The sequence below is a fragment of the Marmota marmota genome, unplaced genomic scaffold (assembly GCF_001458135.2).
Source record: "Marmota marmota marmota unplaced genomic scaffold, marMar, whole genome shotgun sequence".
Taxonomy (NCBI): domain Eukaryota; kingdom Metazoa; phylum Chordata; class Mammalia; order Rodentia; family Sciuridae; genus Marmota; species Marmota marmota.
This window is the reverse complement of record NW_026000142.1, coordinates 24,155,903-24,178,328: the sequence shown is the minus strand read 5'-3', so window position 1 is coordinate 24,178,328 and position 22,426 is coordinate 24,155,903. Positions and strand designations below refer to the sequence as shown.

Sequence of the window (22,426 nt, the reverse complement as noted above, 5' to 3'; positions counted from 1 at the left end):
GGATGGGAAAGGCAGCGGAGCACAACAGACACTAGTATGGCAATATGTAAATCAATGGATGTGTAACTGATGTGATTCTGCAATCTGTGTATGGGGTGAAGGTGGGAGTTCATAACCCACTTGAATCAAAGTGTGGAATATGATATGTCAAGAAATTTGTAATGTTTTGAACAAACAACAATAAAAAATTAAAAAAAAAATAAAATAAAATAAAGAAAATGCCCTTAAGAATGAAGACAAGATAAAGGTATTTTCAGATGAAAGATTTAAAATATTAATCACCAGCACACCTGCACTACAATAAATGCTAAAGCAAATTAGTCTAGGTGATAGTGGTATCACCAAAAAACAATGACTAACGCAAAACGCTGTCAATGCAAAAAGAATAATTTTTATATTTTCCTCTTAATATTTTACATGAGTCATATAACTCTAAAAATTAGAGCAGTATCTGTGTGATATAATAAATGTAAATGCAATACATATAGTAATTAGAATATGAATCATGGAAGGGCATATAGAACAAACGACTTCAGGGTTTCCATATTTTACTTGAATGGCACAATATTAAATGTAAGTGGACCATGAAAAATTAAGGCTGTATATTGCATTCATAGAGCAATTACTAAAATAAATAAAGTATTGCTGCTTAACTAATTATCCCCATTATAAACGAATTTTTTGTTTCCCCTTAAAATTCATATGTTAAAATCCTAACCCCAATATAATGGCACTAGGGAGGTAATTAGTCATGAATGGGATTAGTGCCCTTGTTAAAGTGACTCCAAAGCTTTCTTGCTTTTGTTTTACCACATGAGGATATAATAAGAAGTTGTATTTTGTAATGAGGAAGAGGGTTCTCACTAGAACTCCACCATGTTGGCACCGTGATCTGACTTCCAGCCTCCAGAACTGTGTGAAATAAATTTTTGTTATTTATAAGATGTACAGTCTTTTGTTTGTTCTTATAGCAGCTCAAATTGACTAAGGCAGTATCTTAGGATACTATTTGTCATCTTATAGTTCTGTAGATCAGAAGGCCAAACAAGGCTAAGTTAGCATCTCTGCTTAGGGTCTCATGAAACTATAATCTCATTTGAGGTTTAGGGTTCTTTTATAAGGTCATGTGATTTTGGGCAACTGTAGTACTCTTGGAGGTTGTGCCTTCTTTGAAGCCATGAGGAACACATTTCTCTGATTTCCATCATCTCATCCTCTAGCCTCCTTGTTAAAAAGTTATCTGACACAAGGATGATTTCTCACTATTAATTTGAAAATTTAATTTCATCTGAAAAATTTTGCCAACCACCCTAGATAGCTACAGAAGCAGAGATATACGATCTATATTTTGGGGACATGACAAGAAATGAGGAGAAAAAGAATTGGATAGAAATCAACCTAGAAATGATACCAGTGATAGAATTGGTAAACAGGGACATAAAAATTATTATTATAGCTGTATTCTGTGATTTAAAAAACTAGTGAAAAGATTGAGTATATTAAATAGGGACTGGGAAGTCATAAAAAGATTTATGTTTGAAGTGATGCAAATCATAATACCCGAGTTAAAAAATCCACTGGATGAAATTAATGGTAGATTAGATGATGCAGAAGAGAAGACTAGTGAACTTGAAGACAGTTCTACATAAATTATCCAAAATAAAACAGAGAAGAAAGAATAAGTAGTGAAATAGGAAACTCTAAGAGGCCTAAAATTCAATTTGGAGTTTCAAATTTGGTGGTTATGATGATTAGATAAAATATTTAAGGAAATAAGGCTACTTATTTTTAAAATCTGATAAAAACTATAAATCCATGTATTCAAGGAGGCTCCATGATCCTCAAGTTTAAGAAACAAGAAAAAATTAAACCAAGACACTTCAAAATGAAACTATTAAATTCAGTGATATATAGAGAAAATATTAAAAGCACCCAGAACAAAAGACATATCAGGAGAACAAGGGTAAGAATAATATCATCTTTCTTATTGGAAATAATGCAAAGGAGAAGATAGTGAAGAGATATTTTTAAAGTACTAAAAGGAAAATATTCTAATAAGCTAAACTTTTACACTCAGCAAAAATACCTTTCAAAAATGAGAGCAAGTTAAAGACTTCTTCAGACATATAAGAGTGAAATAATTTATCTCCAGTAGTATTTTATAAGATGATATTTTCAAGAAAAAAAAAACAAAGCAAACAAAATCAAATGGAAATCTGAATCTACACTAAGGAATTGTAAACACCACAAAACCACACTAAAACTATAAGTCCTTAAATAACAACAGCAGAAATTAATATGATGAATAATTATAGTCACCTAAAATGGAGATAAATGAATTAATAAAATTTTCAATTAAAAACAATACAGAAAAACTGGGAAAAGAAACAAATAACCCAAGGCAAAATTTTATAGTTCTGTGTATAGTTCTATAGGATACAATTTAGAAATGGAATTTCTAGTTAAATTAGAAAATAGCAAGATGACACATTTGAAACCAATCATATCAACAATCAAATTAAATGTAAATGGTCTAAACATTCTAATTAAAAGACTGAAATGGTCAAATTGGATTAATCAAAAAAAGTGAGATCTATCTCTAGGCTGCCTAAAGGAAACTGCTTTTTAGTAAAAGCAAAAATAGATTAGAAGGATAAAGAAAGGATTAGATAAACCATTGATGAATGCTCACAGGAATTAAATTTAAGCTGAAGTGGCTATATTAACGTCATATAAAGTTGATGTCCAAAGAAAAGACTAGTACTAGGATAAAAGAGTCACTTCATGACAAATATTCATTAAGATTCATTAAGAAGACCTAACAATAGTTAATTCTTATGTTCCCAAATATTAAGCTCCAAAAGTACAAAACTAAAATGGGTAGAACTAGGAGTGCCATAGACAAACCTACAAACATAGTAAGATATTTTAACATTCCCATTTTAAAAAAACCTGATAGAACATTAACACCCTATTTACCTCATATAAATGTCCTTTACACAACATGTCACCCAACATCAATAGATTGCACATCACTTTCAAGTTCACACAGGACATTCATCAAAGTAGAACATATTCTATACCATTAAAAAGTCCCCATAAGTTTAAAATGATTAAAATCCTACTAAATATGTACTCTGACAATACTGGAAATAGATTAGAAATTAACAGAAATGTCTTTGGAAAATGCCCAAATATTTGAAAACTAAATAAACAACACACTCAGATAACTGTGGGACAAAAGAGAAATCAAAACGGAAATCACAAAGTATATTGAGCTCACTAAAAATGAAAATACAACATGTATATATTTTGAATGAATGAGTGACTGTCCTCTAAGTTCACAGGGTGAAGATTTGTTGAGTTTGAGCTCATTATCCAACAGTTGTTTTCCTATGCTTCACATGTGTCTCACAGGATAAACCCTCCTGCTGCAGGGAGTGTTCAGAGCTGACCTCTGAGCTAGAGGTAGTACTGGTGGGAATAGGAACAGAAAATTGTGATGAAATATAATTGAGAACTTTTAAGATGGTTCTTGAAAATTATTCCAAAAGCAATACAATTTATTATAAGAGTTCAAAATCATAAAACTATATAAAGTAAGAGGTTAAAGGTGGTGGTGTAGTAAAGTTCCCTTTTGAAATTATTGTGAAAGTAATACACACTTGTAAGAATTCAGATGTCATGGCAATAGATAAGAGTAATAAAGTGAAAGGTTCCTTTCTTCCTTTTTAAGTCTATTCCCTTGAGAAATCACTGTTTCTGGCTTGGAATGTATTGTAGGCTTTCCATGAGAGTATGTGTAGACCGAATGCATTACTTTAACGGGTGGTTATTAATCTATCATATAAACAGTTCATAATTTATTAAACTATTTCTGTTGATGGGCATTTTGATAGTCTTTTCCCCCTCTCTTATTAACTGTGCTTCAATGAAACATTCTTGTACATACCTATTCTTGTAGTTCTCTGTGTACTTCTGTATGATAAAATTTCAAGTTATTTAAAAACAAGTTAAACCCTTAAGCAAAAGGCAGATAGCCCCCAAGTGCTGATCATTTCCTAGAGGTGTCCCGGTTCCTTGTAGCAGCTGCACAAGAGTCACTATCCTGAAGGAGAGATCTTTGGGCAGAAGCAGGGCAATGAGCACCAAAGAGAAGCACAGACAAGTCAGCTCAGGTGAGAGGAGACTTGTTATAAAGAGTACACCTGGCTGCTTTCCTATCTTTCTAGAGCATCAGTTGCAGTTTTCTGGAAAGAGCCTGAGCCAAGTACTGAAGTGTGGGAGATTTTTCTACTCTCTGTCATCCCAATAACAAACGCTGCTGCTGAAAGACTTCAGAATTACGTGGGCTTTCTTGCTTATGCAGGAATTCTGGAATTCTGGGAAGTGTAAGAGAATAAAGATGAAGTTAGTCAAACCACTGAATCCAAGCTGGTCACCCAATCAATCAGTGGCAAAAATAATACTAGAGGTCTGACTGTGGTTAGGTACCATGCTAGGTACTTTTTGTACATGAATATGTTTAACTCTGGTCATACTCTGGAAGGAAGTATCATTATGCCTATATTACAGATGAGGAACGAGAGGAATGGAAAAATCAAGTAATCTGCAGCTAAGAAATGGTCATTCTGGACCTCAAATCCAGACCTGGCACACAAAGTTACCTATCAGTTCTGAATGAGAAGTTGAGACTTTCAGATTAGGGGAGCCAGGGATCAGATTAGAATAGGAATTTTTGACAGTATGAGGGCTTTGGAGTACAATATAGCAACCTGGAAAGAGCAGAAGTCTAAGATTCTCTTCCAGCATTCACAGAATAAGAACAGGTGTCCATGTCTGACCTGCCTAGGTAATTGAAGTATGAAAAGGTGCCATATAAACCACATTACTGCTCAGGAGGCAGGAATTGAAGGAATGGTAGAGAGGGTTCATTTCCATCAATAAAAAGAGGGTTGACCTTATCTCTGCTGCCCTGCTCACCCTGAACCTGAAGGACGTTCTCTCTGAAGAGCACATGACCAGACCATCACCTTCTTCAAGCAAGCCCTCTGTGTGCAACCATGGACAGACCCATTTCCTATTGATTTGTTTCAGCCCCCATTGTTGATTTCCTAAAAGTCATGGCTATGATGAATCATTCTGAGATATTTTACTAAGTGCTCACAATTCCCAAAGAGGAGACAACTAGGGAAGGATGAATCTCTGCTTTCACCACACAGTAAAATATTTCCACATGCCCAGATTCTTTTTTTCTGTCTTGAAGATACCTGTGATAGGACTGGAAGAGTCACTGATTTTTAATGTCACTGAAGGCAAAATAGGCAGTGTGTGATCATAGCAGCCATTACTTATTTGCTGCTTTGCTAATTTAAAAGGATGCTAACATAAATTCTTTCATTTTATTTCGTTCCACATTTTTTATTGGTACATGATAGTTGTATATAACCATGAGATTTATTGTTACATATTTGTATATGCACACAATATAACAATATAATTTGGCCAATATCACTCCTCAGCACTTCCTCCATATAAATTATTTTAATTTGATGATTTACTCATTCATTTCACAAAGATTCATTGGGTGAAAGCCAGGTTCTTTGCAGTTGTAAAAATGAAAATTGATGCCCTAAATTTTACAGAAGAGTAAGGCATGGCTGTGAATTCGACTGGCAAGGTAATTTGGTAGTCTACAGGATCAAGTTAACTGCTTTTAGTTTTTGGTTCCCCATGTACTGTAGTTACAAGATATAATTCTTTTTTTTTTTTTTGCAGTCATAGAAAGTCTTTGGTTTCAGTATAAGTCATAAACCCAATATTAAGTCAATTAAGATTGTCATTTCCTTTTATATATATATATATATAATATGTATACATATATATATTGGTTGTTGATGGGCCTTTATTTTACTTATTTGTATGTGGTGCTGAGAATTGAACCCACTGCCTCAGGCATGCTAGGCAAGTGCGTGACCACTGAGCCACAACCTCAGCTGTACGATACTTCAAGAAATAATTCCACCACCCTCAAATTTCACATGTCCTTCAAACCATTTATGGCAGCAGCAATCCAGTTTCCTGAAAGCTGTGCCTTCAATGGACACTTATGCATGGTGTCTGCACATAATGCTTCAACTAGCAGCTCCTCCCCTGCATGACACAGGCTGCAAGCTATCCATCTCTGATTAGTGATGAGATTTGAAATTGTCTTCAACAACTAAGACAGATAACCAGTTTCAGATTTACTTATTTATTTTGCAGTACTGGGGGTTCACTCCAAGGTCTTGTGCATACTAGGCAAGTGTTCTACCCCTTAGTTCCTGAACTCATGAAAAAACTAGTGAACAAGGTTCAGCAAATGAATAGAAATAGAAGTTGTGCAGTTTAGATAAGCAGAATCTGTTTCTAATGCCAACACAAGTAGATCTCACCCCTCTTAGATCCTGGCTCCCAATATCACCACAGGTACACATCCTTACTTCACCTGTTTCTTCATATAATGGAGACTGAAAAATCTCAAGAAGCAGCAGCTGCCTGGCCAAATCCAGGTCTGGTATCAATAGTAACATTTATTATAACTTAGTGGTGCCAGGCATCATTCTAAGCGCTTTATATGTATACATTCATTCAACCTGACAACCACTCCCTCCAAGCCTTAGCTTCCAGGGAGCCAAGAGAAAAAGTGAATGGACTCTTCAGCAGGACTCACAATAGGAATTTCTTCAACATAGAAAGGAGTTCAGATAGAGGAGTGAGGGGAGACAAGTATTCTCTACAGTAAAGACAGGAAGTAACATGATCCCTGTGCATCTTAGCAAGCAGCTCAAATGATGAATTCTAAAAGGTGAAAAGAGATGAATTCTAAAAGGTGAAAAGACCAAAGTCTCATTTGAACCCAGAGAGCTTGATGAGTTATTGGACTGAGGAATGGAAGGGAGGGAGGGAGGAAAATCTAGAACTACTCTCATATTTCTGGCTTTGCTGTTGATCCTCATAAAAATATCGTGAGAGAGGGTAAGTCATGTTAATATCTCCCTTAACCTTGTCCTCTAGTCAATGGGAGGAGAGGGGCTGGATCCTAGGTCTCTTAACTCTGGGAGAAGAGGTCTGGTAGAAGAGATTCTGGATGCAGTCTTCTTGGGTTTAATGCCTACTTAACTACATCTCAGCTGAATGGACTTAACAATTCCATGTTTCTGTTTCCACAATTATAAAACAGGGGTAGTAATAATATCTATCTCAAAGGGTGGTTGTCAGGTTGAATGAATGTATACATGTAAAGCACTTAGAATGATGCCTGGCACCACTAAGTTATAATAAATGTTACTATTGTTAGCTATTATTACTGCAATGAGTTCAATGAGACTGATCTAAGAAACCAGAATGAACTGTAGCAGTGAGGGCCTATTGGTCATATTCTCCATAGTGGAGAAATATAAACCAATCCAAGTACAGTTACTTAAAACCACTCCTAAGGTGAGACAGTATAGCATTGAGTTGAAGACAATGTTCTAGGCATGTTGACCAGAAATTAAGAAAATTATTTCTGCAGATCTCACGGAGACTATGTTTTCTGCATATTCAGGTTTTAACTTTCAGAAACTGCGATATCACAAGTCACTTCCATCGGAGGAATGACACAGCAAAATGAAACTTCCACTCCAGGATGAGCAAGTCAGACAGGTTCCTTACATAACAAGGGCTTTGGCACCCCACCCAGGGCTTGGTTCCTTGCCAAACCTTCACACCCCCCAGAAAAAGGTATCAAGATATTTAGAAACTTTGGCCATGGGACAAAGTGCAGACCAATGCAATGGAAGGTCGACTCTATACTGACTCAGAGGAAACCCTGAAAGACGTGGGGTTGGATCCAAGTCAAGACTAGAGACCCCTGGTGTTTCCAATTATGTCACAGCATGCTGGGGGGAATCTTGAATACAGAACCATCTGGATCCAGTGGAACCCATAATACCCACAAATCTTCCAGAGGTTCTGAATGGCCTTCAGTTAAATGTCATGTCATAAGAATGAAGCTTCCCCCCAGAGCCTTTCCCAGTGCATGCAGTACTTTCACCTACAAAGAACAGTTTTCGAAACAAAAAAGCTCTAAATTTCCTAAAGGAAAGAATAACCCAAGCCAAGAAAAGATAAAGATCAACTTTCTAGCTGGAGAACAAATATCTTTCTATGCCTGACGAAACTAAACATTTACCAATGCTTTTGGCATAAACATTACATTCATTTTTCATTCTGAAGTTCAGGAGGTAATTGTGGGACTCTCACACCACTCACTGTATCTGGAGGAAAAAGACTAATCAGTTCTATAACATCTAGGATTTCTGTTTTTCTGAGGCATCTTGCTCAGATGACACTGGCTTTGGGACTAGATAAGTCGATGTTCAAATATTCTAGGTGTTTTTATGTTAGGGAATTTAATTTATCAGGATTAATGTTATTTTTTTAACCTCACATTGAAAAAGAGGGACTGGATTTAAGACATACCAAAGACAAATAAAAACTCCATTTTTGCTTTTGCAATTTTAATGGAAGAAGCCTGTTGAACAGGTAGATTTCTACCTTAATGAGAATCATTTTTGTTCATGTCAGGTATTGTCCCTGGCATTGATAATTTCCACAATAGTCCTTCAAGGTAGCCATTATTGTTTCACTATAGGGATGAGGAAACCTGGGTTCAGAGAGGTTATATTGGCTAGAAGGGGAGTATGGGAGTGGGGAAGCACCAACTATTCAGTTTTTCTCATTGTATCATGATGTTTGTCCCTGAAGAAAGGAGATTGCCCTAGAATGAGTGTGTTTTCTGGTTTACATCATTTAGATCAGATTCAAACCTTCATTAGAAATTTAACTCAACCCTTTGCCAAAGGGTAGGTGTTTTTGTGATGAAATCACACTTTCTTTAAGGGCCAATGTTTCACGTTTTTAGATGTTTGTTTTTTTTGCTCTCTTGCTGCAGTGCAATCAATCTAAGCAGCTCAGGTATAGAAGCACCTGCCATTTATGAGGAAGTCTTAGGCAAATGCTGTTGAGAGTAGTACCCAGTTCACTCATTTCACATGCCCTTAAGGGTCTGGTGGGTAGAAGTTCAATAGGGTGTGTCCTCTTTTTCAGGGGTATCTCCTCCTTCTACATAGTCTTGCTCCTTCACCTTGTATAAAAAATAGCCAACTCATCCAACAACCAGCCCCCCCTTACTGCCCCAGTATATTAACAGGTAAACTCCTGGAGGACACTCTACATTTGATTTATTTTTGTATTTTCCATGCAACACTTGCCCAAGCCCTGCTAGCAGCTGGGGCTCTATTGATCCTACAAGAAAATACAAAGCAAGATGCCACATGCCAGGAGTAGATGAGGGCACCAAATAATTCAAACCCCTTGGGTGATGTGCATTAAAACCCCTCCAAATCTGAGGATATAAATGTATGGCAAAGTGCAGCAGGGAGCACCGTGGGCTGGAGTCTTAAGGACACTTCACACAAGAGGAGAAACTTGGAGGATGGAGTGGATTAGGCTAGGCGGGATGGCATGGTGGACGAGGGCAGCAAACATGGGGAGTGGAGGGCAGAAGAAAGCACAGTGGGTAGAGAAGACCGCATCTCTGTAAGCTTTACCACATGCTAGGGAGGCTCCAGGCACTCCCTAGTCTCAACCTTTCCAGTTGGACCTCTACATAAGCTATCTGCCTATTTTCCTGTCATGGTACAGAGGGCTTAATGTTGTGGTGGCAAGGTGTAGAGGGACAGAGAGCATCCTGTGGCCCTGCGATTAAGGGCTGTGCCCTTCACAAGTACCTCTCATTTTTTTTTCCCATTAGGTGGGACAGGAAGGTGATAGTGGGCTAGAGTTGGTTAGGTTCTGGAAAATAGTAGGTCTTATGAAGAAGAACAGAATGCTATGGCATATTTCAAAAGGCTACTTTCTCTTTAAAACTCAAAGGGGGTTTGCTTCCATCTTCATTGTGAGAACCTGGTAGGGTCCTTGAGGTAATGCTCACAAAAGTGCAGGGACCTCTTGAAGACCAGCTCCCCCTGGAATTCTCCTGTCTCAAATGTGTTCACACTGAGCCTCTAGCCGTGCATGAGTTACAGCCCAGGACGGTACTACTTCCCACAGAGGTTCTGCTCCTGAAAAATGTGACTCCTTCTGTCCATTTGTCTTCTTCTAATTTGGGGAGTAGTGTTTGCCTGTGGCTGCAATTCTCTGTTGCATCTAAAATTTGTTGATGATGGGTTTGTTTGGCTTTTCTGTAGTTGCTGCAAGTACTCAAGTGATGATGCCCAAGCTCCCTGTGTGCTGGATGGGACCACATATTTCAAAAGCATTTTCTTACACTGTGTTCCGCAAAACGTGTTCTCTAGATGTCACTAGTATTCAACAACAGAGGTTCCTGTGTTCGAGTAGCTTTGAGAAGTTCCAGGTTTATTAACAGCAGGTCATTTCAGCATCTCTTTGACACTTTTACTTGCTAGGACTATGGATTGCCTTGTGGCCCTACTTAATTTCATCACAGAATTCTTCTAAGAAAAGAGTAATTCATGAAACTATCTTCCTTAAAATATGGGAAATGCTGTTTTATGGGCAGTCTTTTTTAATAACTTATTGCCTATGATTGTTTCACCTTTGTGGACATGGATGATATTATTGGTCTTATTTATGTTCATTCATTTTGCAGATATTATTAAGTCTCTCCTAGGTGTTAGGAAGTATAATAGTTCAGAGAAGGGAATACAAAGTGTTTTGGCCATGGCACCTTTTTTGAACTTAGAGTCTGGTATGAAAGACATGCACAGAATTAACTTTAATTTTACCGACTTTAAGAAATCTCTCCCCCACATTTCTGCAGTTTACAAAAATGAATCAAATTAAATCTAGAGATCCAAAACTACAAATAAAAAAATAAATGAAAGCTGTTCCCTTCCCACATTTCATTGAGGGGTCAAGTTGGTTTCACAAGGAAAAAAGTCTTGTGGATCAGGTTTCTGGGCAAAATATCAATCCTTATGACACTGCCCATGATTTGCCATCTCGTTTGCTGATCTGTACCCATTGCAACATCTCTTCACTGTTTCCAGGAGTCTCTGCGGACAGCATCTGCAGGCAGAAAATGAAGAACTGGGTGGACTCACTTCAACTGGTTATTCTCAGTTGGTGTTAGGGCTTTGCAGAGGATAAGGACCCATATACACATAATGCTTCTAAGCACCTGGTGCAGTGGTATAGGGCACTTTATGTAAGTGTGGAAAGGGCTTTGGGTGATAAGAACACTGGAGCAAATACTTCAGTCTGCTGAGTATACTCAGCACTCTTTGGAAAATCCAGCCTTCAACAAGAGGAAGCATGTACTTACTCAAGATTCAAAAGAATCTCACAGACAGATGCTAGCAATTTCAGGGAAGGTCTGGCACAGAGAAAGAGGCTCCAGATCATTATCAAAACAAATAAAACCCTTCAGCATCTGGAGAGACACAACTAATGCTTATCATCTCTCAGCTTCCTACACCTAATGGAATCAGTTCTCGGAATCTTTCTACTTCTTGCGGGCGGAGAAACCACATTGTGTCATATTTTATTCTCCTCCAAAACTGTATTTATCTCAAGCTTAGGAAAATAAGATTTCAATCAAGTATCACTTATAACAAGCACATGCATTATGATGCATTTTATAGAACAAAGTTAAAATGCTACAGCATTCTATGTTAGATTCTCAGGGAAGCACAATTCAAATAATCATGAGTTCTTTAGGCCTTACTTATATTTCATGCAGAAACTCATTCTATAGCCTGTATTAAAAGCAAATATTGTTTTCTTATTTTATCTTACAGATGGCCTCCTTTGTGTTGATTTTGGTAGCAGTTGCCAAGCAAAATCTCAAAGTGTTTCTGAGTTGACTTGGAAGCTTATAACACCACAAAGGGACCCTACATCACATGCTCAGTGGCACGTGGACCACACTATGGGACCTGAGTGTGGAAATATCTGGGTGTGATGAGTTCTGTCTCTTGTCAGAAATCATCTCCCAGCTTAATTATTTGTTAATAGATCCCAACTTTTTAAAAGTGTCTGGTGATCATTCCTTTATGGGGAGGCCAGGCCATTATTTAGGATAGGGAAGTGAATTTTAACAGGTCAACAATCCAAACTCCATCTCTTTTGTCAGTGTTAGGTTCAGGAATGGATAAGCAACATAATCCTGCCCTTTTGGGGCAAGTTTTCTTACTTTTAAGTGGGTACCCAAGGGGAGGGTATTCTTCATTCTTATCTTTTGTCATTTGGTTGACTTTTGGTAGCAAGGGTGTGAGCCTTGGAGCTATCACCTTGGGGGGAAGGGAGTCGGTCCAAGGGGAAAAAATCAGCCTGGTAAATAGAGCAGAGAGAGAAAACAACCTGCAGCTTCCAGTGCATTATCGAGATGCTGAATTGACCTACCTTGGACTGTCCTAACTGGTCATCTTATTTTGTGAAAGAATACATTTTTCTCCTTGTAAGCTACTCTTAGTTGTGTTTTCTTTTATAGTGTCTTGATACAATAATGAAGAATAAGAAATAACAAATTATTCCTTGTGTACTAGGGGACAATGAATCACCCTTGGCATCGGGAAAGCAAGGCATTACAAGCTTTTGGATAGATCACGGGAACAAGCGTGAGGCTATGAGTTACCTTTGGGGGGGTTCATGCAGATTTGAAGAGCAAAGGGAAGACCCTGAACACCTGAACTGATCTCGATTTGAAAAACTCAAACTAAGAAGGAAGAACAAGATGCCAGTGTTGGGCATCATTTCTCCAACGCTTCATTAGCCCACAAGGAAAATGTAGTGTGGAAAAGGTCTGAAAACCTAGGTGAAGTTGCCATATCACCAGGGGGGACATGTGTGAGCCTCAGCAAGGATGCAATACAGTGAGGAAAATAGGTTTTTCCTCACTCCAGCACCTCGTTGTGATGAGGCAGTGTGAGCCTTTACCACAGCTCATCATCTCTACAACAGCTCTGCAAGGCAGACAGCGCTGTCCGGCTCCAGCTGGCTGCCCCCACAGAATTGTCACATGCCATAGGTCTCTTGGATCTGCATCAACAACCGGCTTGTGTCTGAGACACGCTCTGCCATCCGCTCCTTTGACAACTCCAAGAGTGATGAAAACCCTCCAAGCTTAAGAATTGAGCGTTTTTAATTCATTTGTCACAAGATAAATGTGTTGCCTGTGTGCTCTGAACCAAATCCTGATGTGTTTCTTGGGATGAAGAAAACATACATTTAAAAATCTGATTGACAATAACAACTTCTTAATAAGCAGAGGGGGAAAAAAGGTGAAAATGGAAGATTAACCATTTCTCACCACCCCCAGAAGGCAATCTGTGTGTGCTAGAGGGCTTTAGTTGACTTCTCTTAGAAGCTCCTGAGGGAGAAGAAGGCAGCCCTTGACATCCGGAGCTGGCCTGGCATTTCTGGCTGGACCTTGGTGTTCTTCTGTTGAACAATTTCCTGCATCAACATGAGGCAAGGCCACTCTGTGACCATGATGGATCAAAAGAGAAGCAAGACTATTTCATAATCACTTCTGAACACTGATAAAATATGAACAATGTCCAAGCCACAGAATACCAAGCATCCCTCCATCCTGGCTAGTAGGACTGATGGTCTCAGCCTTGCCCAGCTTGCTCTCCCTCCAGGTAAGGGCTGTGGAGATGCTGCAAGTACAGTTGGGTTACTATAACACAGCATCACAAACTAGGGTATTTTACAGATATTAATTTTCTCATAATTCTGGGGGGCCAGAATTCTAAAATTAATGTGTCAGTAGGAGGCTCTGAGGGAGATTCTGCTCTGAGCCTCTCTCCCAGCTTCTGTTGGCTACTAGAATCCTTGGCTTATAGACCAATCACTCCACTCTTTGCTTCTCTCTTCACATCACTGTCTCCTCTGCTCCTCTGTTTTGTCTCTGTGTCTTCTCTTATCCTTATAAGAGCATTGTCAATGGATTTAGGGTCCACCTGTTTAACTCAGGACGAACTTATTTCAAGATCCTCCATTTACTTATATTTACAAAGACCTTTTTCCCAAATATCACATTGGGGTTTAGGGCTTGAACATCTTTTTTTTTTTCAACATATATTTTTTTGATTATAGGTGGACACAATACCTTTGTTTTATTCTTATGTGATGCTGAGGATTGAATCCAGTGCCTCATGCATGCTAGGCAAGTGCTCTACCACTGAGCCACCACCTCAGCCCTGTACATCTTTTCTGAGAGCAACAATTCAACCCAGGAAAGAGAATGAAACACAGAGTTGTCCTAGTTTCCTGACAAAATTTAATCCAAGCAAAGTCTTACTTTCTTAAATCTTCTTCAAAATACTTAACACAAACCCCAATCCTATAATCAATCTTTTCTAATACCTGAGATGGCCCACTGTGGTTTAGTTCCATTCTGGGTATGGAAAGCCTGAGAACCAGGAGAACTGACAGTGTAGAGTGAGTCTGAAGGCTGGAAGTCTCAGAGAACTGATGTTTTAATTTGAGTCTGACAGTCTCTCCCCCCGCCTGCCGCAAAAGTCAATATTGTAGCACACAGGCAGAGAGCATGAATTCTCCTTTAATCAATCCTTTTATGCCAGTGTGGCCTTCAACTGAATTGGAAATGACTTACCTGTATCAGGGAGGGCAATCTTCTTTATGCTGTTTACCAGTTTAAGTGTTAGTCTCATCCCAAAACACCCAGACTAATGTTTGACCAAATACCAGTGCATCCCATGGCCCAGTCAAAATGACACATTAAATTAACCATTGCAGCATTTTCCCCAAGATCCCACAGCTGGTCACTGGTGGAGACAAAATTCAAACCCTAGGCAATTGACTCTTAAATCCACTCTCCTACAAAGCTCTGCACCATCTCCATTTTTACAGGTGGGCTTTATCCAGAGATGATCGAAGATACAGTCTGTGTTAATTATCACTGTTCTTAAAGAGTTTGAACCACACAGTTTGGAACTGAGTTGCACATTGTCTTATGCTTTGCTATTGTTTCATGTATGATTTCTTTTCACCTCTTTTATTAGATTGTAAGGAATTTGGGGACCAAGTGCTATGTCTTATGCTATAATAACAGCTAACATTAATAAATACTTATTATGGACTGTGTACTCCACAGGCATTTATCCATTTAGTACTCATGATACCACCCCAAGTTGGCTGCCTCTATTATTGCCACCTTGTGCATGAGGAGACTATAACCCAGATACTCATCAGCTTGCACAAAGTCAGAGGGGCACTAAGTAGAGACAGGCAATCTGGCTCCAGAGTCTGTGCCCTAACACCACATTCTTAATGTCATTATAATATGCTTCTTGAATCCTCTTCCCCCACTTGTCCCTCATTCTCAGAATCCATCTCAGTAGGCACCCAGGGTCTCTCTCTGAGCAATTGCTTTCAGAGATGAATAGTTCTTTGGGAGGCCAAATGGTTTTGAGGTTGGCTGACCAGGTGTGAGGATTGGGTGGAGTCCCTTCTGTAGGGTGCACCTGGCTTGTGGTCTGACCTGTGCCTTTCTCTGTGCCTCCACTGCTCAGTTTCCTGTGTCTCCACTTGCCTCACTAAAGGGTGTACCTCCGGGGCCCTCCCTCTGCACAGACACTCAGGTTGTCCTCACTTGCCTGAGTCCTGGTGCCAAGGCTGGGCTTTGAAAATGCAATGTCACCTTACTAAGCACTGGCTGGCTGCTGCTAATATGAGGTGCTGCCCCACCAGAGCTGTACAAACAGGTTCTTTGTAGAAGGGGAGATCTGCAGGCTTATCCTTAGGCTGGGCACAGTGCCTGGGTGTGGGTCACCAGGCTTTGGCACACCTAGTCCTCTCTCTGGAGCTGCTTGGATGCATGCTAATTCAACACTCCAGGGAGTCAGAGTAGGGTGTCCCATTCCCCAACTCCCAGAACACTTTCTTCCATCTTACCTGAACCAGCAGGCAATATATCCTAAAGCAAGAGACTCCTTCCTTCAAGAAGGATATCTGGATCAGGTTTAGAAAGAGAGAACGTTTTTCAACTTGGGAAGGTACCTCTCCTTGGTGTCCCTTAAGTACTCAGATGTCTTGTCAGAGCCCTTTATTATTAAGTCACCGTCTTCTTTTTTAAAGGCTAGACTGTGAGCTCTTTCAAGGCAGAACTATGTTTTAAGGTTCTAAACACCTAGTACAGGGCCTGGAGTATAGGCATCATTTAGGAACTACTTTCTGAGTGATAAGGTATAAGACTTCCTCTTGATCTTCTATCATATTGTCTTGTTATATGGAATGGATCACTGATAGGGCACAGGAGCCTCGTTGGTACATCTCAGCTCTGAGAAAACCAGCTATGCTACTTGAGCAATGCAAATTTACTTCTGGACCTCCTTTTTTTTTTTTTTGATACTGAGGACTGAACCCAGAGGCCCTTTACAATTGAGCTACAACCTCATTCCTTTTTATTTTTTATTTTGAGACAGGATTTTGCTAATTTGCTGATACTGGCCTTGAATTCTCCTGACTCAGCTGCCTGAGGTGTTTGGATTATAGGCGTGCACCATTGTACACACTTTAGACCTTCATTTTATTTACTTGAATGAATGACAAGGTTGAATCAGAGACACTCTAAGGTCCCTTCTGGGTTCAACATTCTAGGACTCTGTATGTGAGGTGTTCTGCAGAGAGAAGAGGTTATAGGACATGTTTCCTGCCTTACATGAATCTATGAAGGTAAAAGTGATACCATGGACACAGTCACACTGCCATGGGTCTCTTCTGCTCTGAAATAGCAGCTTTAAGGACTGATGGAGAAGAAAGTTGGGACTGGAAGGGGTGAGACTTTTTCAGAGCTCTCAGGGTGGCAGCCTCTGCCTCAAGTAATAGTACCTGCCTTCATACAAGGCCATACTGTTACCAGAATGCCTGTGCGAGAGACCTTTCTGAGAGTTCCCCTTGCCCCCTCCAACACTGATCTCTGTAATCCTGCTGCCAAAACACAACAAAGACTGCCCACTTCAGACCATATGCTCAGGATAAAATCCTTCTTGCAGGGACTCCTGGGGGGAAGGAAAGACATAACTCTTTGATCTTGATCCCTAACAAAGAATTTGTCTTGGGATCTTTGAAATCTTGGAGGAAAATAAAAATAAAAATAAAAAAGACCTGGACTTTGAAATCCTTCCTTGTTTGATGTATTATCACCAAGGTGACAAATATTTTCCTCTGAAGGCAAATTTTTTGTTGTTGTTCTGGAAAAATACTACAATGGTTATTTGGTTATTAAAGGAAAAGCAAATATTCCTGAACACAGAAATTTAGATCCTGCCTTTCCAGGGGGTTCTGGTGTCATATATAATCACATAGCAAGCTGTTTTCATCATGGATGGCGTGGCAGCTTTGTAAATTATTTTCTAGGGAAATGCTTCATTTTTAAGGAAGGTTTATTCTGCAAAGTATAAAAATTGTTTCTTGTTCTTAGAAAATATGTGGATGTTCTTGTGAGAGGGGAGGCTGGAATCTCCTGGGCGTGAGGGTATTGGAGACCTGTCCTCACTTAAGCTCGTGAATGATCACCAGGGGTCTGGATTGGTGGCTCAAAGCCCATCTGGGTAGGTTTGCTTGGAGCCTAGTCTTTGCAATATTCTAGATTTCCTAACCTAGACTTTGGAAATGGACTGCTGTTTACTTAATTGCCTTTTAAGTATCTAAGGTGAGATCTAAGGTAAGACCAACCCTCCCTGAATGGTGAGGACGTTCAATTATTAATCATGCTGGGACATGTCGAGTGGGGGAAAAACACAGAGAGGTTTGGGGAACATTGAGACAGGGCTTGCAGGGTAGGACTCCATGGGAAGAAGGAGAACCAGAGGCCTCTTTCTCTCCCTCTGTTTGGTAGAGGAAATGCAGAGTTCAGGACAGGTGAAGGGGCTGTGATCTGGCTAGGTGGGGCCCAGTAGAGGGTGTACATGGAAAGGTTTGACTGTGAGCTTCACCATTCCTCATTTCCAGTACCAGTTTAAACTTTCCAAGTTATAATTCCTGTCTCTGTTGTTTCTAAGTCTTTATTAAATTTTTATTAGTCACTAAAGCTTGGATTTAGCAATGCTGTTGGGGGAATTAAAGACCAGGATGATCCCAACATCAGTTCACGTGACAGCTCCAGGGGGGGACTGGCAGCAAGGGGAATGGGGTCTTAGTGGGAGCTGAGGTTAAAGATATGGGTGGAGTGAATGTAGGAGGCACAACTGGGATTGCAAGGCCAATGAAGCATCTGTCATGAGATAACCCCATCCCCAAATACACTAGAGGAGAGAAGATCTTCAAACAGGGAGGCCAGGACCTACTATATTTATGCTAGTGGGGCACAATGAGTCAGCCAACAAGTGGGTTATTTTTAGTAAGGTTTATCCAACACCTGTGTGGGACCTAGAATGACGAAGGGCAAAGGCTTGTAGGGCCCTGTGTTGGTTGGAAGAAAGGATTCTAAGAGCAGTGATATGCACTCAGAGAACAAGACGGTACTTCAGAGAAGATGAGAATGAGTATATGGGCAGAGGAAATAAAAGACATTATTAGTGCTATAATCAGTAAAGTATAGGATAGAGAATATCAGAGACAAACATCTTAACTTTGCCACAAAGCGGGTGCAGTCCCTTATGTTTTCCTAGATTTCAGTTTTCCAACAGTGAGTGGTTTGTTTACGTGGGATGCTTCTGGTGTCTCCCTCTGTGTTCCCTCCCTGAGCAAATGTGCTACCACCACGCAGCAGGTTGACATTCCTCCACTCTAGTCTTTGCTTCCCACTCAGATCTTTCCAGGGACTTGACTCTGAGCAACTCTGATTATAGCATCTGATAGTCAAAATTGGCAAGTGTCACTGTGGAGCTATGTTTTTTGGTCTGGTTACCCAAATGCAGGCTTGATGTCTTAGGGGAAAAGGAGCTCAAAGAGCTTCCTGAGGATGACATGGGAATGGCGACTGCAGATGCCTTTTCCAATGTTGAGCACTGGAACTTCAGTTAGAGGCTATGGTCATATGTACTAATTTATGGGTCCTGGGCCCTGTTCTCCCTGTGTACTTGGCAAAAGTGTTAGCCTCATCCACGAAGACTCCTCATCTATGTGTGTTAGATAAATGAGTTGATGGCAATTATGAATTTTTATAAGAATCATATTTTCAAAGCTAACTGTCAATTCTTATTGCCCGCAGAGGGCTCTGTGCTGCTTCCAGATGTGAGAGGAAGTTTGGGAGATATCATTTCGATGCTGAAACACTGGAATTTGGGGACCATTTTGGAGATTTCTGGAGTCTGGGTAAAATTTTACAAATCAAGAGCATCCTTTAAAAAAACCAAAGACGTGTAATCACCACATGGTACTTTAACGTTCTCTCTGCCCCATAAACATCTTCCGACCATCCTTAAAGCCAGGTCCAGGAAAAAATCTGAAGCAGGTAGAAATTATCCTCAGGGTTCTCATTTCTCCTCTTGAATTCTCCTTCCCTGAAATTGGTCTTTACTCTCCCCAGGCTGTCCAGGATACTCTGCTGGTCACTCTGCTTTCCTGGTGCTGACCTAGACCCTGGACTTTCCCGACACTCCTCCTTTCTTTTTTCTCTTAATGTATCTGAATGGTATTCTTGTGCTGCTGATGGTTCTTTTCAAGTGTCTGTAGTCTTTCTTGGAAGGAGGAGAAGTCACTTCATTCTGTCATCCTGATCTGGAACCCCACTAATGTCCTCTGGATACATTGGAAGTTAAATGTTTAATCCTGGCCAGAAAACTAATGGTGTATTTTGACACAGCATTGAGCCCAAGCTTATTTTGTTTCTTTGCCTATTTTATTTAATGGGCACATGTATGTTTCCAGAGAAGTTTGGAGAATCTGCTGAAGATAAATACGTATTTCCTAAGTCTAGTAATATAGGAATCTAAAAGAGTATTTGGAGGCATTTGATGGCTAGAGAGCTGACATGGCGAATGTTTGGGACCTGCTGAACAGGTCCTGAAGTGGGGCATCTCAACTTCCCATTACATTCTCTATATATTAGTTGGCATTCTGCAGTAGGGTTTTTGGGTGGACGCAAATAGGCTTGGTGAGGAAAGATTTGGGGAGACATAGAGTACTGTGTCTTGGTTAAAAGAGTAGAGTAGGAAGTTTACTGGCTTCAAATTTTGGCCCCCCCCACCCCATACAAAAGCAAGGTGTTCTTAGGCAGGTTGCAAATGTGCTACCTTAACCTTAAACCTTGGTTTTCTCATCTTAAACCTTTTTATTTTCTCATAAAATACCTACTTCAGCTGGAGCCCAGGCCCAGGTCAGGCCTAGGACTACTTCTGCCAACCCATGCCAGAGCCCAGGCCCAGGCTCAGGATCACCTGGCAGATCCTTGTGGGAGCCCAGGCCTATGTCAGGCCCCGGAGTGCCCCACTGATCCACCCAGGAGCTCAAGTCTAGGTAAGGCCCAGGACTGCCCCCCTACCTGCTGACCCACACTAGAGCCCAGGCCCAGGTCAGTCCCAGGACTGCCCCTACTTACCTGTGTGACAGCCCAGGCCTAGGACTGCTCCCACACAGAGCAGAGAACCACACTGGGGTGCCCCATTTACCAACGCACTGCTCCCCCAGCATGCGTCCATCTTGGGACATTGCAGCCATTGCCATAGCCCTCCACACCTAGTAGCCTCCACCTTGGGACAACAGACAGGGCCTAGAGGCAGCTGCATCTCCAAATAGGCAGCCCAAAGACAGCCCCATCTCTGAAAATGGTTGCATTCATCTTGGGGCACCTCCACTTCTATCTTGAGTTACCTCCACTATTGCCACCACCACCTTTAGTTGCAGTAGCATCCATCTTGGGACACTGGCCAGGTATTGGAAGCCCAATACCAAGGTAAAGTACAGGTAATCTGTAGGGACACTACAAGGTTATAAGGTAGAAATTGTAATAATCCACACTGTAAGAAATAAAGACACATAGACAACATGAAAAAACAAGGAAAGAAAGTGCCCCAAACAAAACAAAATACTAAAATAATAGAATCCATTGACAGTACAGTTGATGAAATGTCAGAGAAGGAGTTTAGAATGTACATAATTAAAATGATCTGTGAATTAAAGAATGACATAAGAGAACAAATACAGGCAAAAATTGATCACACCAACAAAAAGATAAGGGAGCAAATACAGGTAGCAAAAGATTACTTCAAGAAAGAGAGATTCTGGAAAAAAAAATCAGAAATCCTTGAAATGAAGGAAACAATAAACCAAATGAAAACCTCAATAGAAAGCAGCACCAATAGACTAGATCATTTGGAAGACAGAATGTTAGATAATGAAAACAAAGTATACAATCTGGAAAATAAAGTTGACTACACAGTGAAGATGGTAAGAAACCATGAACAGAATATCCAAGAATTATGTTATAGCATCAAAAGACCAAATCTAAGATTTATTGGGATATAGGAAGGCACAGAGATTCAAATCAAAGGAATACAAAATTTCTTCAATGAAACTATATCAGAAAAATTCCCAAACATGAAGAATGAATTGGAAAATCAAATACAAGAGGCTTACAGGATATCATATATACAAAATTACAACAGATCTATACCAAGGCACATGCCTAACATACAGAATAAGGATAGAATCTTAAAGGCCACAAGAGAGAGGAATCAGATTAAATTTAAGGGGAGACCTATTTGGATCTCAGCAGATTTTTCAACCCAGACACTCAAAGCCAGGAGATCCTGGAACAACATATACCAAGCTCTGAAAGAAAATGGATGCCAACCAAGAAACTTATATTCAGCAAAATTAAGCTTCAGATTTGATGATGAAATAAAAACCTTTCATGATAAACAAAAGTTAAAAGATTTTATAGCAAGAAAGCCTGCACTACAGAGCATTCTTAGCAAAATATTTCAGGGGGAGGAAATTAAAAACAACAATAAAAATCAGCAAAGGCAGAAATTACACCAAAGGAAAGGCCAATCAAAGGTGAAAACAAGTCAAGTTAAAAACCAAAAAATAATCCAAAATATCCAGAAATACAAATCGTAATTTAATAATAACCCTGAATGTGAATGGTCTATACTCATCAATTAGAAGACATAGACTGACTGATTAAAAGAAAAGACCCAATGGTATGCTGCCTTCAAGAGACTCATCTCACAAACTGAAGGTAAAAGGGTGGGAAAAAAAGTACCACTCACATGGACCATGTAAACAAGCAGGGGTTTCTATCCTCATATCAGATAAAAGTGGACTTCAAACCAAAGCTAGTGAAAAGGGATAAAGAAAGACATTTCATACTGCTTAAGGGATTCATATATCAACAAGACATATCAATCATAAACATCTATGCCCCAAACAATGGGCATCTATGTATGTCAAACAAATCCTTCTC

The 22,426-nt window shown here is 39.8% G+C and overlaps 1 long non-coding RNA gene across 1 annotated transcript in view; it reads left to right on the top strand.

Moving 5' to 3' along the window:
• Positions 1-22,426, top strand: part of LOC125611384 — a 120,651-nt gene that overhangs the window by 35,627 nt on the left and 62,598 nt on the right. Inside the window, exon 2 of the long non-coding RNA XR_007341568.1 lies at positions 12,594-13,691. This is a non-coding gene — a long non-coding RNA (uncharacterized LOC125611384). The remainder of the gene's footprint in view (positions 1-12,593; positions 13,692-22,426) is intronic.